Genomic DNA, 11549 nt, shown 5'->3' with positions numbered 1-11549 from the left:
ATGTTTCGAAGTTAACTTCGAAGTCCACTTGGAAGCTTCGAATTCTTTCGAATCTTGTCTGCCCTAGACTCGACCAATCAGTGTTGAATTAGAACCAGTGAACTCTATACATACTGGAATGAGTGATCTATAGTTCTGGCTGTAGCCGAGAGAGAGGTGCGTTGGGTGAATCCTTGTCTCCTTCTAGTACTACCTGATTGGATAATCGCATATAAATGACGCCCTTCTTCTCGTCATTTATGTGCGACTATCCAATCAGGTAGTACTAGAAGGAGACAAGGATTCACCCAAACGCACCTCTCTCTCGGCAACAGCCAAAACAATAGATCACTCATTCCAGTATGTATAGAGTTCACTGATTAGAACCAATCTACGACCCTTGCGACATTACGAGACGACCAATGTAAAACCAGCCTTGTGGACCGAGCTCGTTGCGCTTATCAACAAGTAGTTATTTGCCGATAAAGTTTCACGCAATTTATACCCGCAATGCGGACTTGCGATTTTATTCGCGACAGCTAGAGAGATCCTCGACGACGCGCCGGTACATTATCCCGCGAATCCCGTCGGTAACGCGGGGATCCACGATATCGCTCGTACTCGTGACTGTTGGTGCACTAGCGCCGCCTGGTGCCGAGCGGGAGAAACGACGCGGCGTTCCTTCTCTCTCCACCGCTCCCCTCCAGTGCTCCGTGCCGTCGCAGGCGCCGGTGGCAAAGCGCGGGTTACGGTTTAAGTTGCATTTTAGATGCGAACGAACGCGCATCTCTCTCTTTTGGGTACGCGGCTACGCGGTGAACGTTTCGCGTGACGTCGGGCGCGCGGTTACGAACCCGTAAGTGCGACGCGAGTCGATTGTGAGTTCCTGCCGACACCGGATCCGCGAGACGTGGGGACCGACCGGTGAGTCTTTCAATATTTTATATTCCCGTCCGGGGGTGCGTCAAGTTTTATCTCGAGTTCGGGCCGCGCGCGATCTCGCGCCTTGGCTCCCGTACGCGCGAAAATTCGCGCGAACGTCCGCTCGTCTCCGTCGCATTCGCGCGCCAACTAAAATGTAAACGACGAGCCGCCCTGCGCCCACTCATTAGCCTTTTCCTTTGTCCCACCGGCGATTGAACTCGGGGTTAGTTTCCTCGGTCAGCGTTCCTTTTCCGATTGTGGATCCTTTGACCGATTGGAACGCAGTTACGCGAGAAAAATCCAGCTCCGCTCTGCCGGATTTAACCAGTTTAGAGAAACATTTCGAATAAATCTCCATAGCGGTGCGGGATTAAAAATAGAATGAATTTTGTGTTTCGCTCGGCACGTCTGTTTTTCGACACGCGATAGCTGCTTTGACGGTCGGTTTTGTTACGCTTAATGCACTGCCGACACGTATCCAGAGATGTAAAAATTGAAAAATTGCCTCCCAATCGCTTCCTTTCCGTCGCGATCGTAATTGCGAGCCGGTTCTCGCGCGGCATCGTTGTTTCCGAGCCTGATCTACAATGCGCTCTTTGCGGCTGGAAGCATTCTATTTTATATAAGCAAATAAAAAAACCTATCAACAATGTGCGATTGTACAATGTACAAATTATCAACTTTCATAACTTTTTAAACCATTTGTTGGCTACAAAATAGACGCGAAGAGCGCATTGTAGATCGGGCTTGACGGTTACTTTATTTTCGATTATCTCAGCCACTGCAGCGGTTACTTCGATGTCATTGCGACGCTATGCTAATCTGAAAATCGTTCAACTTTTAACGCGTCTCTTAAGGACGTTACTCGGCAAATCAATTCTCTTTGTATTTGCTTCCAATTTGGACCATGTACTATTAATCTATAATGTGTCTGCTCAAAAACTGTGCCTGTACCAAACTCGAGATATTCAATATCAAGGTTACTCGTGTGGTATGGGCGAAGCGTGTTCTACAGGGACATTTTAATTTATTGCGATAGAAATTGAAGATCGGGACCACGTAGCTGTTTATGCGTAATTGTAGATCGGGCTTGACGGTTACTTTATTTCCGATTATCTCGGCCACTGCAGCGGTTACTTCGATGTCATTGCGACGCTGTGCTAAACTGAAAATCGTTCAACGCGTATCTTAAGGACGTTACTCGGTAAATCAGTTCTCTTTGCTTCCAATTTGGACAATATGCTATTAATCTATAATGTGCCTGCTCAATTTTAAAAACCGTGTCTGTACCAAAGTCGAGATATTCAATATCAAAGTTACTCGTGTGGCATGGGCGAAGCGTGTTCTACAGGGACATTTTAATTTATTGCGATAGAAATTGAAGATCGGGACACGTAACTGTTTATGCGTAATTGTAGATCGGGCTTGACGGTTACTTTATTTCCGATTATCTCGGCCACTGCAGCGGTTACTTCGATGTCATTGCGACGCTGTGCTAAACTGAAAATCGTTCAACGCGTATCTTAAGGACGTTACTCGGTAAATCAGTTCTCTTTGCTTCCAATTTGGACCATGTACTATTAATCTATAATGTGTCTGCTCAAAAACTGTGCCTGTACCAAACTCGAGATATTCAATATCAAAGTTACTCGTGTGGCATGGGCGAAGCGTGTTCTACAGGGACATTTTAATTTATTGCGATAGAAATTGAAGATCGGGACACGTAGCTGTTTATGCGTAATTGTAGATCGGGCTTGACGGTTACTTTATTTTCGATTGTCTCGGCCACTGCAGCGGTTATAACTTAGATATCATTGCGACGCTATGCTAATCTGAAAATCGTTCAACTTTTAGCGCGTCTCTTAAGGACGTTACTCGGCAAATCAATTCTCTTTGTATTTGCTTCCAATTTGGACCATGTGCTGTTAATCTATAATGTGCCTGCTCATTTTAAAAAACCGTGCTTGTACCAAAGTCGAGATATTCAATATCAAAGTTACTCGTGTGGTACGGGCGAAGCGTGTTCTACGGGGATACTTTTATTTATTGCCATAGAAATTGTTTACACAGTTGGAAAATTTGTGTTTTCTTGTTAAAAAAAGCGCCGGTTAAAATTATCGTGTTAAACGTTTAACACATTTATGTGTTAATTTAACATATTGCTCGTGCGTTAATTGACCTCAAATGTAAAATTATAAAAATAACCGAAAAGAAATGTTAAAACAACGCAATGTGTACTTAATTTTTGATTTTACACAATGCATATGTTTTATATTATTGGTAACAAGATTTATCTGTTAAAATTTACAGAGTAAAATTATGATTTTATTCTAAATAACATAAGTGAGAGTGATTTCGAACCGTCATTCGACTTATTACGTCTGTAAAATGTAAAAATTACATTTCTTAAATTCATTTTGTCATTGAAAGTATGGTAGTTTTACACCAAATTTATTTCAAATTATTTTGAGATTTGCATTTATTTTGTGTTAAAATATTAACAGAGTATTAGTGCGATTATTTAACATATCCATATTATGTTAAATTAACCCAAAATTTTGTGTGGACCGTTTGGCACATGCGATGTCTGTTAAATGTAACACAAATTTTTCAACTGTGTATGTATTTTGCTAAAAACTAATCTACGATGCATAACGACGTCAGGAGTGATATACTATATTACAAGATAGGGACACGTAACTGTTTATGCATAATTGTAGATCGGGCGTGACGGTTACTTTATTTTCGATTATCTCAGCCACTGCAGCGGCTGATTACTTGAATATTATTTGAAAATTACTTGAACATTACTTGAATATCATTGCTACGCTATGCTAATCTGAAAATCATTCAACTTCTAACGTGTCTCTTAAGGACGTTACTCGGTAAATCAATTCCATATGTATTTGCTTCCAATTTGGACCATGTGCTATTAATAGTGTTATCTATAATGTGCCTTCTCAATTTTAAAAACCGTGCCTGTGCCGAAGTCGAGATATTTAATATCAAAGCATATCTCGTGTGGTATATGCGAAACGTGTTCTACGGGGACATTTTAATTTATAGAAACTGTTTCTGTACTTTGGTAAGAAAGTAATCTATGATGCATAACGATATCAGGAGTGACATAGATAGGGATACGTAACTGTTTATGCGTAATTGTAGTCCGAAATTCTTCATCTGACGATATTTCGAAGGGTGTCGGCCAATACATTCACAGAGGCAACATTGCCCGGTCTTCGTTTTTCACAAAGCGTGCTAGTGTACGCGTATAATACGCAGAGCTGCGTTAATTGTGTAGTGCGTGTTATTTACGCTAAAGCCTAATCTACAGTGTGCTCTCTGCATCTAGAAACATTTTGTTTTTTACGAAAAAAAAGTGTCACTTATAGTCACCGGTAATTATTAAAAATTACGACAGTGATTTGAAATTTTATTCAATAAATTCGATAAAATTTGCCAGTTGGGTTGACAACGAGCTTACTGTTTTAATACTATTTTATATAAACAAATCGGAACGCTTCAAATAATTATCGACAATGTACGATTGTACAGTGAACGATGTACAATTTATCCGGTTGCGCACATTTTTTTTAAACGTATTTGTTGACCACGAAATAGAATGTTTCCGTACGGAAAGAAACGTGGGCGAGAACTTTTGGCTTACGAACGCACCCGATGAACGTCTTTAAATGAGGATAATAAACGAACGAGCATGGAATAAAATCGCGAATAAGTGAGTTTCGTTTCCGCGGCGCGTAATTACGCGAGTTTGTAAATACGGTTCAATTAAACACTTGTACAAAGGGGAGAATGCGTTTCACGAGGAGCCTTTTCATTTTCCCTCCTAACCCGGAAAATAACTCGTCCGCGGCGTTTTTCGTGAAGGAAAAGATCGGCTCGACAATGGCCGAGGAATCCGCAATTGAAAAGAAATATATCCTTTATATCGCGGTTGATCCGGAACACCTTTGTATATTTGACAGGGTGAGAGGGAGGGCGGGAAAAGGGCTTTTGAAGGAGCTGTGTGCGGGAGAAGAAAGAGTGCGCGAAAAATCTAGAAAGTACGATCGCAGCGAACAAATATTCCTCGGCGTTTTTCCCTGAATATTTCCAACTATTTTATCACATTGTTTCGCGACCAGGTTTCACCCGGTGACATTTTTCGATTAAAATCCGTGATATATTTTGCATCTGGTACGCATTTGTTTCTGAACTCGCGTGGTGATCGAATACCTCAAGTACTCGTCATTTCGAAAGCGAAAAATGTCACACACGCATTTATTATCCCTTCAAGTGTTATTACTTTTTATTCTACTGTTGGAAGCTTCGGTTGAATCTTACAATTAGCGCCGTTAATTCGTCCGCGTGCCAAGGCCGCGAGGATCCGCGCGGAAAGTTGCAAGTCCGCTTAATGCTCTCTACCGCAATCTAGGATTAATAAATTGAATTATCTTGGAACAACTTACGTCGGATAACGAGACGGAAAGGAAAGCACCAGTGCTCGTTGGCCGTTTCCTAATAGCCGGGTGAAGCGCGATTGCGCTTCTTGGCACTGAGGCGGTTAAGAAATTTTTCTTTTACCGTTTAACACTGCATAGTCATTCACTTGCTTCTTCCGGATACTTCTTGCTATTAATTACTCGCGTCAAGAATGAACCGTGCGCCGATAAAATTAATGGTTCAAAGACCTAATGTTTCTTGCAACAATTTTTCCAACAAAAGACTCGTATTACGCTGATAAATTATTTCCCGTAGATTACTCGGCGGATCGTTTCAATTGTGTCTCCCGCGCGTCTTGAGCCTGTGCTTTACACGAAATTACATGTTATCAAGAGTAATAACTGCTTTACACGGAGATTGATAGAGCGAATAGTGGGAGATATTTTGCTATAGAGAACCGCTAATATGCACTCCGTCGGAAATAAACTTGCGCGCGCTCGCGTGCGCGCGCGGGCGCTCAAAATTGAGCATTAAAAATCCACGGGTTATCAAGCGGCTGCAGCGGCATTATATCTTTGTCAGATCTCGTCAGCGTGAATTAGCCTCATCCTTTCGGTGCCGCAAGCCGGCCAAGTTTCAACGTGGAAAGATCGTCTCACCCGAGCTTCTTCCGTTCCCGCCGAGAATTCCGACACTCCCGGAAGGTTGGATGCGCACACAGGGCGCGTCCCCCCCCTTGCTCCTTTTTATTTTATTTTCGGTTAAAAAATAATGAAAGAGCGGCTCCGTAGGAAAGGCGCTCCGGTTTTTAAATATATATGACGCGAGAGAAGCCCACGCTGCTACGATTCTTTGCGTGTCGCGACGCAAATACAGTCACATTCATTGCCGTTGAAAGGACAAAGAATTCGCGTACGGTGCAATGAACCTTCGCCTTTTTTTTTTCCTCAGGTATATATTAATACGCCAAGATCTCCTCCTCCTCCCTCCTCGTATCCGAGGCGACATCACGTATGGATTATCGGTCGATTTTCGCGTATTATTCAAATCATGTTGAATAATAAGGAGAAACAGGAGGGAGATTTATTCCTGAGCTCCCCACATCTCACTTCTCTGTGGTTTATTAATGTGAAATTATGATGAATTTTCAATATTGTTACATATTATTCAACGTAATCTCATTATGGAATGCCCACTAAACTAAATTCAAGTCTTCATAAATATATGATGATAGCGATCAGGTTTCCGCGATGGCCGTTGTTCACATAATGGATATTGATACGTTGACGAGGTAACGAGCTAACTCGAAATATGTCTGCGACGTTCTATTATAGATAGTACAAATATCGCGAAAATGTATTCTTTGCGAACTCGTGGAAAAGGGCGGCTACAATTTATTCTCGATAACTTTCAACTTGCTTTCCCTGCGACTTTCTCTTTTAATTTTTAGACAAAGTGTGCCTCGCGAAACTTACGCCCTGAGACAATACGACGTGTGATTTTTATTACAGGTTGTTATAATTTCTGTCGTTCTCGTCGGTTCTTGTAAATCCTTTTACAGTAAACGCTATTTCATATGTTTTATAACAATTATCAAATTTATTATTTGTATCTGCGCTGGTCCTGTTTAACAGAAAATTGATCTTATGGTTTTTTTTAAATATTTCTAGTATAACCGAAAAAGATAAAAGAAAATTACGTTTTGTCACTGCGAAAACTCCCCTCGCTTTCGTAACAATAGGCAATAAAGCTATCTGCAATGTACTTAACCAACTTAAACAACAAATCTCGATCTTCTGTTATCAAAACTGCCAGTAATGTGTATCGTTATCATTAGAAAAAAGAAGAATGAAAGTAGAAATACAGAGAGTCGACTATTTGATTTGCTAAAAAGTCGCACTATCTAAAAGACACGAGTAGCTTATCGTTAAAATACGCGAGCGGGAAATCTGAAAAATTATTCACGGATTTTCTTAATCGGATCGATCGATTCGAATGTTCTTTAAGTCTCAAAGCGAGTATTGCGATTAGATTGCGCGAGTAGCATAGTAATCCGTTTCGAATGTGATCGTCGAACTAATCCCGTCTCTGAATTCCCACTCAATTTCTGATCAGCCGCGCGCGCAAAAGCGCAACGCAGCGCAGGATCTGCGCTGCGTGCAAATTAAACGACTGTATGATTCTCGGCCTCTCGTATATATTAGTTAATGCTATTGCATCGACATTCGATGGAAGCGCAGCGAATATCGAATGAATCCGTAACGCGGCAGTGACTCCACGACGATAATAGAGATGCGTTATTTCAATTAAGCTACTAAAAGCGGAAATTCTTGTTCAAAGAATTTCATTATACAATTGGTTATTATCCTCCCATTATTTTCATCTCAGTATCCCCTCAGCTATTTTAAAACATGCTTTCATTTCTTCTGAAAGTTATCAAAGACTCGAGAATGATATTTCACATATCTGTGACGTTTTCAAATTTAATCCAATTCCTTTGTCAATCCACGTTTGGTCTTTTTTCTGTCTACGAAATTGGTAAAACTCGTCGAAAAGTGTTAGACTTTCATATCGCAGGTGAGAAGCGTTTCCCACTTTCGTCATTGCTCGTAATATAAAAGTGTTGATCGAAGAAAGACTGAAGAAAATATTAAAAATGACAAAAATAAGTCACAAATATATTTAATATTGCCGGTAGTTTAAAACCAATGATGTGTAGTTTTTTAAAACTATCTACATTGGCCAACGCTTTTATTAAAAAAAACAAACACGACGTTTTGCAAGTAAACGTATCGAGAGACAAAAATGAGATTCTCCCCAATATTTTTGAACCCTAAAATCGATATTTCCTACACTTAAGAGGAAAGGTCAAGTTTATATTCTTCAGAGAGTATGTCACTACAGAATTAACGTCGTGAGTTATGTGACACCCTATACAAGGGGAAAAAAAGGGGGAGATGTTTATCTCGATTGTTCGTGGATTATTCCGGTTGGGGATTCTGGCACACGTTGATGTTGGCTTAAACAGGCTTAAAATACATACTTATCATATTTAGAAGATCCGCAAGGACGCGTGAGATAATCCTAAATGGTGCGCGAGAATATATGTCGCTAATCAGCGTCACACATAATGCGTGCGATATAGAGCTCGGTATATGCATGTAACAGTACGTTGGCCATGTACGGATACGCTACATTGCCAATATTATCCCGCTACCCTTTCGGTGAACGAGGGCCCCCCTTTTGTATTCTTTGCTTTCTCACGGAGCTTGATGCGACTGCACTCGACGTGCATTTTCAAGTTTACCGAGGTTCTTTTCTCTTAGAATTTATGCACGTGCGATTATATGTTTTGCCATTCTCTGTGAGACGGGCGGTTTTGATTTTCAATTATATTACTCGAATGCATTTTGCAAACGCTGTTACAGTAACATAGATAATTTTATGTATGTAGAACAATATTAACGTACCGGGTGTATCAAAACCACGGGATATCCTTTTAATCACAGATTCTTTAGACAATTTCAAGACGAAAATTTTAATACAAAAATGTCGAGGCTATAATACCTTTTAAAAAATAAGCGATTATATTTCACAAATAATAGACTTGAGATTTCGCGCGCTCAGGCATGGCGATAAAAACTGTTATAGCCTCGATATTTTTGTATTAAAATTTTTGTCTTGAAATTCTCTGAAGAATCTATGGTTAAAAGGATATCCGGTGGTTTTAGTACACTCTGTATATGTTGTGATAATGCGTACCTAAAATGCTATTAATAATCCCCAAATATTAGAATATTATGCACTGTTACATATGTATTTATATATTTAGAGAAAATTAAAGGATTGAAGTAAATTCTCCAATTATAGAATTTAAAGAATTGAATTAAATCACACTTATTTTTATTTATCTTCCGAGGATTTAAAGTTGTAAACTATTAATTGATAAAATTAACAATTCAATATTTGAAAATTTGATATCAGAAGAGCTCAAAAACCTAATTTATTATTAAAAATATTTCGCTCGTTGTAAAACTGTTCATATAATACGGGGGGATATGACCATCCCATTTGGACTAATGAAAATATTTCACTGAATATTATCGCGATACTGAAACGATATTATGGCACAGTGAATAACGTTGATTTATCCAGGCATGCACTTGCATACGATGTATAGCATATTTTCTTTGTACACTTCACACATACATGTTCAATTGAAATCGTCGTTTAGTGATCTACTTCAATTAAAATCTATTTCTGAATGTTATCACAACATTCTTTTGTATTTTATTCGGAACCAGTCATCCACCTGTTTTCTCTTGTTCAATACTCATTTTGTTAAGTAATATTAAAGACTCGATCGAACCGGTAACACAACAAAAGAAACTTGTTTCTTTTCAACTTCAAGAGAGTTTTATTTTTTTTGGCCTTCTATGCTGAATGCAATTCCGATCTTCAAAATGCTTTGTTGTGTCACAATTTCGAGATTAAGATTAATTACAAAAATTTTTTATTTCTTAAAAATTCAAAAAGTTCAATTTCTTTAACTTTTTTTTTAACTATGCTGCAACTATGTATGTATAGTGGAAAGGTTATATCAAGTCAAATTTTCGATTGTCAAAAGAAGAATTTGTTGTGAAGACAAAAATTCATAAGTCTTTAATGAAATATTGATTTTCCTTACATTATACGACAAAGTTACAAAATAAAAATTGCTAATAATTCATATATAGTTTTTAATTGGTTAATGAAACAAAAGGATATTCCCGGTTGTAGAACACAAATTTGAATTAACAACATTTGAATTAACAATGTGAAATTGTAAAATTAATGTAATAAATGTTAAAGTATCAATTTAAAAATTACTGCAAATATTTATACCACAAGGTTTTTAGATGATCGAAAACTCAATATTTATACTGGGTCACGAATCCAATATTAAAATTGACAAAATGGTGGATGCAACTTCTGTGAAATATGTAGGATCCCCTTACTAGCTATGTGAGGTGTAATAGGTCCAATATTTAATTACAGAAATTAATTTTAAGCTTTTATTGATTTTAATTTTAACAAAGAGAGAGAATTCCATTTGAAGATTGATTCTAATAATAATCTACTTAATCCCGAATATAATAAAACGTATCACATGTAATCACTGTAATCAAATAAAGTTCTCTTTTTACCTCATATTCAGATCAAGTTTTTAAAAATTAGTGATGTAATATGATACTATAAAATATTATAGATAAATTTTGTTTACTAAACGATTATTATTGTATTTCTGCCGCTAAAATGTTAAACATAATAAAATTAACATAAAAAAATGTTAAACATAATAAACTGCAAAGAGAATATAATTAACTCTCTTTTACACTTTTTAGTTTTTTTTTTGTTAAACTGTATAATGCGTACTTGATTGCATGTGCGTGCGTGCAGCGTGTACAATGAGTGCATTCCCGTCTCATTTTATTTAAGAATTCTTTTCTGAGAAAACATGACGTATCTAACTCTTAAAAAAATAAGTGTATTAATACACAAAGTTTTACATGTTCTACTTGATTAAATATTATAACATTAATTTTTACATTCTAATGTAGACCGTATACTTTTTAATATAATAGTTGGCGCTCTTTCAAATGTCGTATCGGCGACAATGGACGTAATACTGCGTTTTACCGAAATAATGTTATGCTCGCAGGAATGTCACTTCTTTTATCTACTTCGCTCTTTAATTTAATCATATCGAGCCCAGCCTGTCTCTTGTATTCGCTCTGGATGATTTCCTTGGCATTTTCCGTGACGTCGAGCCGACGACAATCCGTTTCAATCTGTCTGCGAAGCGATAACAGTTTTAACGATCACAGAGGAACGTCATACATCTCTAGTCCATCTCTCATGTATCCCATCTCTCGGATACATTAAGCTTCGCGCTTTCGTCACCGGAGCCGTGTTATCGGTCCGTCTCCTATTCTATCCGTGTTTGCGTAATTTTAATAATTGAAATTCCAAATGGACGAATATGCTAATCTCCGTTTCTCCTGCTGTATTTTATTCACATGTATCTCTCGGTCGCGGAACCAGCCGGACTTGTTTTTCTCTTCATATACGAGAGATTGTATCCTGGCGCTTTATATCCGTTCCAGCCCCTAGTCTATTACTTTTTTACTGCATATCCGCTGATCTCAAGTCGATCGCGGCGG

General features: G+C 38.4%; 1 protein-coding gene across 1 annotated transcript in view; it reads left to right on the top strand.

Moving 5' to 3' along the window:
- The first annotated feature begins 547 nt into the window (after nt 1-547).
- The window catches only part of LOC105563628 (connectin-like), a 141903-nt gene continuing 130901 nt past the window's right edge, over nt 548-11549 (top strand). The window contains exon 1 of the mRNA XM_012015365.1: nt 548-903. The gene's annotated coding sequence lies outside the window, so the exon portion shown is untranslated. The remainder of the gene's footprint in view (nt 904-11549) is intronic.

This window comes from Vollenhovia emeryi, unplaced genomic scaffold (genome assembly GCF_000949405.1).
Source record: "Vollenhovia emeryi isolate VEMERY1.0 unplaced genomic scaffold, V.emery_V1.0 DF939173.1, whole genome shotgun sequence".
NCBI lineage: Eukaryota > Metazoa > Arthropoda > Insecta > Hymenoptera > Formicidae > Vollenhovia > Vollenhovia emeryi.
This window is presented reverse-complemented; position numbering and strand designations above follow the sequence as displayed.